A 7,579-nucleotide genomic window follows, 5' to 3' on the forward strand; every position below is an offset into this window, starting at 1 on the left:
TTTACTATGGAGTACTTCATGAATTTGCGTGGCATCCTTGCACAGGGACCAAACTAATCTTTTCTGTATAGTTCCAATTTTAGTATATGTGCTGTCAAAGCAAGCACCCTTTCCCTGGGCTTAATGGAGTTCTTTCTGAAAGACCGGTTTTGGAAGTTCCAAGCCCTTGTGGGGGCTGGGGGGCGGGACATCGGCGCTCTTGGGTCTTTCTTGGGCTAGTTAGCTTAGAGCTCAACAAGACTGCTTGTCTCCTTCCCGGAGCTCTCCGGGAGGGATATTTTGAGCTCTGCCACGGTGCGGAATACCTGATGGAGGAGGCACGAAGTAGTGGGTTCCGGGGCTTTGGGGGAATATTTGGCAAAAGCACTGCTTTCCCTTTCTTCACTCCCACCTTTCACTCAACAAGCAACCGCTGGGAACAGCGCGGACAGCCAGGTCGCCTCTGGCTGCCAAGTCAACACTTGCGCCCTCCTGGGGACATCCCCTTTCCCCACGGCTCCCCTAAATGATGCTCTGGTCATTTGGAGAGTCTAGAGACCTTACCCAGGGATGGTAGAGAAATATTCAAGTGTCTGAAGGCAGCTGTCTGGTCAGCTGCATGGTACACTAAAATTACGACCCTACGAACCTGCGCCTCTGACTGGCACCTTTCTGAGAAAATGGCCTCGAAACGTTAGAGACCTAAACCCCTCTGGCTGCACGTGGTCCAGCCTCCAAGTCCCCCGCGGGGCGGACATTCGTGTTGACCCCACGGAGCAGAGTCGAGAGATGCTGCCCTTGGGGGAGTCAGAGAGCGACACGAACTGGGATGATCCGAGGGTGGTGGCAGGACGGTGACACCCCCGGACGTAGTGATTTTTCTTATCCTGCCACGTGGGCCCCAGTAATATGTGCACCTTAGCACAACCCCAGGCTGGCCGGCTAACGACGGGCTTCTTCCCTCGGCTCCCTGGGGTGAACAGATACAGGAGCTGAGCTAGGTTTGGTTTCAGGGCTCCAGGCCTGCATTGGACCTGCATCCCAGAACCAAGTGTTTCAGGGAGGGAGCGTACAGTCAGCAATGTCCCTAGTCCTTGCGGAAGTGCGTCCAGCCCAACACCCAGGGCGGTTGGCTGTGGCTTCCGGTTCCAATTGGAAGTCTTACCAGCTGGTGTATGGAGCTGCCTGATTTCCAGTGCCAGGGCCCATTTAGACGGCTGGTTTAACGAATTGGCTTAAAACGAAATTTGAGTTAGTGTGTTTGAACAACACCTGGTGCGCACCCAGGCCCATTGCTTCTCTACTGATAATCCAAGTACATTTGGTCACCTTTACATTCTTGCTGGTTTGAATAAAATGTATTGCTTAGTAGTAGGAAAACTTTAAGACGCAAGGGAGATATCTGGGCAGCAATGTGATATGTGTGGTGTTCGAGGTTATAATAAATTTCCAAGTGAGGCCACAGCTCAGTTGTAGAACATTTGCCTTGGATCCATGAAGCCTGGGATTGATTCTGAGTACTGCCATAAAGAATAGGAAGGAAGGAAGGGAGGAAGGGAGGAAGGGAGGGAGGGAGGGAGGGAGAGAGGGAAGGAGGGAGGAAGGGAGGAAGATGTTTTAAAAATGAAGTCTAACGAAATTAGGTAATTTTGGAAAGAGAAAGTACATATTTTTTTAAGTCAATGATAGTCTATAATTGAAATGAATTGTTCAGCAGCTCTTTGGTTGATAAAATTGAATTTATTTCGAATTCTTGTCTAAGCTGTCACTTGAAGCTTTAGAAGGCTCATCTATTGGTTAAAGCACTCATATATTGGTTACTCATATTTAATAAAAACATGAATTTTAATTAGTTTTAAAATTGTCCATGGGCTAGGTTCCTCTGATTTAGAGATAGAGGAGGAATAGGAACTTGGCACAAATAGGCATTCATATTTTCAGTTACATATAATTTAAGTTGACTAAACCACTAATTGATTTCTGATCACTTGAAATAGGCACATAAACCAGGCATGATGGTCCACCTTCTTTAACTCCAGAACTTGAGAGGCAAAGGAAGGTTGATCTCTGAGTTTGAGGCCAGCTTGGTCTATAAAGTGAGTTCCAGGACAGTCAGAGCTACATAAACGAGAGACCTTATCTCAAAAATATAATAAAATGGTCACAAAGCCCCATTCATTCACTTCCTTTCCCCCTTCATGTGTATAGATGAAGTTGTCAAATAGCAATGTGGACTTTAAATAAAAGGCACCCAAGTGGCAGGGGGAGTTGGCTTGGTGGGTAAAGATGCTTGCTGCCTGACGCCCTCAGTTCCAAAGGCATGCGCTGGAAGGAGAGACATGGTTCTGTAAGTTGTGTTCGTACCTCCATATGTATGCTTTGGCATAGACACGTGTGTGCATGAGTGTGTGTGTGTGTGTGTGTGTGTACACGCGCGTGCATGCACAAAGAATAAAATAAATGTAATTTTTTTTCATTTTCTTCAAGACAGGGCTTCTCTGTGTAGCCTTGGTTTCCTGGAACTTGCTCTGTAGACCAGCCTGGCCTCAAACTCACAGAGATCCTCCTTCCTCTGCCTCGAGTGCTGGGATTAAAGGTATGCGCCACCACCACTAAGCAAAAGAATTTTAAAAGCAAAACAAAAGCACCTGATTTGATACCCTTCTCAGAGATTTTTATCCTGTGGTTCAGGCTCCTTTGGGAATACTTGTCTACAGAATTCCTAGAATGAACAACTTCCTTCAAGCAATTTGTAGAATATTGTTTTTGCTCATGTATGCAGTATAAGTTTTCTGGGGAGTAGATTTACCACCCTCATCAAATTTACAGCAGGACCTATAACCATCCAGAATGAATGTCTTGTCTCTGTGGTGCATGTGCCACTTGTCTCTGTGGTGCATGTGTACTGTTACTGAACGGTGAACTTAAAGGTGGAGCCTTGCTTTTCAGCAACCACCAGACAAGATGGCAACCCTGTAGATGGCAAATCCACTTCTTCTTCTTCTTCTTCTTCTTCTTCTTCTTCTTCTTCTTCTTCTTCTTCTTCTTCTTCTTCTTCTTCTTCTTCTTCTTCTTCTCCTCCTCCTCCTCCTCCTCCTCCTCCTCCTCCTCCTCCTCCTCCTCCTCCTCCTCCTCCTCCTCCTCCTCCTCTTCTTCTTCTTCTAGACAGGGAGTCTCTGTAGCTTTGGAGCCTGTCCTAGCACTCTCTCTGTAGACCAGGCTAACCTCGAACTCACAGAGATCCACCTGCCTCTGCCTCCTGAGTGCTGGAATTAAAAATTTGCGCCACCACCACCCGGCTATATTTAACTTCTTAAATGCTTGTTTTATTTCCTTTGTTTTTTTAATTTTAATTTTATAATTTTTTGAGACAGGGTTTATCTGTGTAGCCCTGGCTATCCTGGAACTCACTCTGTAGACCAGGCTAACCTGATACTCACAGAGATCTGCCTCTGCCTCCCGGGTACCGAGCGCTAGGATTAAAGGTGTGCACCACCACTTCCTGGCTAAAAGCTTGCTTTAGTTTTAAACAAAGTATCAGAAGTTTGTTGGAGGGAGGCCCGGCTTGTTCCTCCCAGCTGTCTGGCTAGCTTGGCCCCGAAATAACCACACAGAAACTATAGTAATTAGATCACTGCTTGGGCCATTACCTCTAGCTTCTTATTGGCTAACTCTAACATCTTAATTTAACCCATTTTTATTAATCTGTGTATCACCACAAGGTCATGACCTACCAGCAAAGTTTCAGCATGTCTGATTCTGGTGGCTCCATAGCATCTCTCTGACTGCCTTCTTCCTCCCAGAATTCAGTTCCATCTTCCCCACCTACCTAAGTTCTGTCCTATCAACAGGTCAAGGCAGTTTCTTTATTCATTAACCAAGAAAAGCAACACTTAGACAGAAGAACCTCCCACACTAGAAGTCCCTGCATTTCTAAGTCTCACCCAGGTAGTCCTGGTTTGAATGATTTCTCATGAAGCTCTTTATGTACAATAAACTTCAAATTAATAACAGGCCTGTGGTTTGAAAGAAAATGGCTCCCAAATAAAGTGGCACTACTAGGAGGTGTGGCCTTGTTGGAGGAAATGTGTCACTATGGGGGCAGACTTTGAGGTCTCTTTTGCTCAAGCTTCCCTTAATGTGACAGTCAGTTGACTTCCTGTTGCCTGCAAGATGTAGAATTCTCAGTGCCAGCACCAGGTCTGCCTGCATACTACCGTGTTCCCCTCCATTGTGATAAAGGACTGAACCTCTGAAGCTGCAAGCAACCCCCCTCAATTAAATGTTTTCACTTGTAAGAGTTACTGTGTTCATGCTGTCTCTTCACAGCAATAAAAACCTAAGACAGGTCAGGTGGTGGCAGCACATGGCTTTAATCTCAGCACTTGGGAGGCAAAAGCAGGTGGATCTCTGTGAGTTCAAGGCCAGTCTGGTCTACAAGAGCTAGTTCCAGGACAGGCTCCAAAGCTACACAGAGAAACCCTATCTCGGAAAATCCAAAAAATCAAAAATAAAAACCTAAGACAGGCCTAAACAGGAGTGAATTTGGTTAATAGTTCCAAGTAAAATGCAAAGAAGAAAATTTGGGCTGGGGTATAGCATAGCGGTGGAGCTCAGTGTACAGTCTACCATAACCACATATACATGCGCGCACACACACACACACACACACACACACACACACACACACACTTGCGCACATGAGTAGAGTATTTTCATTTAGACCATAAGGACTGTTTAAACAAAACAACCGAATAATTATTTAACCCTAATTAACAATTTAGGAAATTTCAATTGAATTGTTATGTTATCTCTTGTTGACCTCTAGTGTTTTGTCTCTGTTCCTCCACCCCATCTCTCATCCCTTCCTCAAGCTTTCTAGTCACGCGTCAGTTATCCAATCTTTCTGTTGAGATATTTTTCATTTGTTTTTAATTTGAGACATGTTAAGACAGTATCTCTCTATGTATCCTTACCTGGTTTAAGATTTGCTAGCCTGGAACTTGCTGTGATCCTCCTGCCTCATCTTCTTAAACATTAGGATTGGAGGCATGCTTTGCTATGCCCAGCTCTCTTGAAAGTTTATTTCCTTTAAAGTTTGATGACTGTTGAAGTTGGACAAAGTGGTCAGTAAAGGATGAAGTCAGGAAGAAGATGTGTCTGCACTGTGGGCATGAGAGAGTCAAGGGTGGAATTAAACACGCACAGGCCAGATATTCTCCATCTACACACCCTGTCTGTCTTCCCCGACCCGAACTCCCCAGCTTACTGCTGCCCTTGTCTGAAAGGCTATCTTCCATTACTGCAAGAAGAAGTATAATCTGTAGGTTTATTTAGCATTTGATCCGTTTGCAGAGGTTTCCATTTAGAGTCACCACTGCAGCCCAGATTTGGATCTGGTCCTAAAATAGTCTGAACCAGGTGACCTCAGGCAAGGAGACACAAGATCTTAGCAATTTATTTCATATCAGCTCCCAAGCCACCATCAGATGATAACAACCCTTGGACACTGTTAATCTCTGCTTGATTCAAACTGGTGACCGCAAGGTGAACGGCAAGGGTGTTATCTCTGAGCGACTCATGTGGCCTTCCATAGATTGCTGGTTAGACCCGCACATTGAAGCCTCTTCTTCAGTGGTTACTTTAAAAAAATTTTATATCCAAAGTCTTTGGTCTTTGTTGGACTGAAAGGTAGGAGGGCTTTATGGAAGAAAATGCCCAAGAGCTAAGATGTGGGAGTTTAGAATCCAATACAAATTTAAAAGCTTGGGAAGGCGATTGCATGTTCTCTACTCAATAAACTGTGAACAACATGCCTATAACTAGAAAACTTCTGGAAATGATTGGTTTTTGCCCCCACACTCCAACACACACGCACACACACATGCATGCATATATATGTACGTATGTATGTGGGTGTATGTATATTTATATGTATATATGTGTGAATGTTTGCATTTTAATGTGTATTATGTATGAAGGTATTTGTATATATGTATATATAAATGTAAATATAAAATGTAAAAAGCAAGACTAGGAACTGTTTTTATTGCTTGATGGGGAATCTCCTTCAGTCAATGGCCTTTAAGAGGCTAGACTAGGTTGGGGCATGACTTTTGGGTGCCCAAAAGACCGCGGTCCCGCCCAGCTCAGCCTCTTCTTCCTGCGCTCCACACTTTGAGGTTGGACGCGTGTTTCTGTTCTGTGAGTTTTCTCTTTTAATAAAGACAAACCTTAAAATACTCTGTTCGGGGTTAGCTTGGGATTAGTTGACTCTCATCCTCAGCATCAATTGCTTTAGAAATGGTTTAATGTTTGCAAGTGGTGGGGCCATTACAGACCACCATAGACTGGTGCCAGCTCGAGGCTGAGGGAAGCAATAAAGATAAAGTATAGGTTGTCCTAGTCAATAAGATGTGCTCTGTGTGGTGATGCCCCAAGGAAGAAGGCTAAGTGGCTGTGGGGAAGCAGTTCTCATATATGTAGAGGAAACTGCCCCAGCCTCATGTCCTGTGGTTCTTGGCTCTAGTTTGAAATCCTAGAAACATACTTTTATTGTCCTAAAGGAATTTTTTTCCTTCCCTATCCCAATGCTCTCATTAAATAGTTATTTGATTTCACTAGAATAGTCTGGTAGGTTGAAAATATAACTAAGGAGGTCTCAAAATAATAAAGGTATTTTAATAATATGCCTTATTCCTTCCTTGGGTTTTTGAGACAGGGTTTCTCTGTGTAACAGTCCTGGCATGGCTGTCCTGGAACTTGCTTTGTAGACTAGGCTGGCCTTGAACTCACAGAGATCCACCTACCCTGCCTCCTAAGTGCTAGGATCAAACGTTACCACTACCTGGAACGCTTTAATTTTTAAAAAAATCATTCATTCGTTTGTTTGTTTGTGTGTGTGGTAGTTGTGCAGAGGTCAGAGGGACAGCTGCAGAAGCCGGTTCTCTCCTCACACTATATAGGCCCCCAGTACTGAACTGAGGTTCTGAGCGCTGGCCACAAGCACCTTTACCTAATGAATCATCTTGCCAGTCCTAATAAGATTTTTTTTAAGTTTTGTGTGCTGGTGGTGGTAAAAGCAAAAATGTTACTTAGGCTATCTTGCAGGATTGCAGTCCCCAGCCACCAGTGACAGAGAAAACAATATGCCCTCCCACAGTGTCATGGTGTCATCCCTCCAGCTTTCATTTGCTGCCCTACTTTTAAAAAAATAATTGATATTTGCAATCCATTGTCTTGTGTCTTCTCCCAGGAAATGCTGCTGCAAACAAATAAGCACTGCAATTACTAGTGAGGAAACAGGGTAGCGGCAGGTGGATATATTATATCCAGCTTTTAAAGAGACAGTGCTTATGGGAAAGAAAAAGCGGTGTCTTTCAGAACACTGTAATCCTGTGTGTGATTTGTGGCAAAGTAGCACATGAAACAAATATTGAAATATGCTTCTGCCTACGGGGTTCTGGCATTAAAGGTGTGTGCCACCAAACCCTGGCTCACTTAAATCTTAAACTGGTAAAAATTAGACTAACTGATTTTGTCTCTCTTTCAAGACCTAGCCAGGGTCTAGAGAGATGCTCTAGTGGTTTAAGGGCACTTG

The 7,579-nt window shown here is 44.2% G+C and overlaps 1 non-coding gene across 1 annotated transcript; it reads right to left on the reverse strand.

Annotated features, from left to right (window-relative positions):
- Nucleotides 1-107, reverse strand: LOC119800542. The gene has a single exon (XR_005283041.1). It is a non-coding gene; the product is annotated as a U6 spliceosomal RNA (small nuclear RNA).
- Nucleotides 108-7,579: the final 7,472 nt, after the last annotated feature.

Source organism: Arvicola amphibius, chromosome 13 (assembly GCF_903992535.2).
Source record: "Arvicola amphibius chromosome 13, mArvAmp1.2, whole genome shotgun sequence".
Lineage (NCBI taxonomy): Eukaryota > Metazoa > Chordata > Mammalia > Rodentia > Cricetidae > Arvicola > Arvicola amphibius.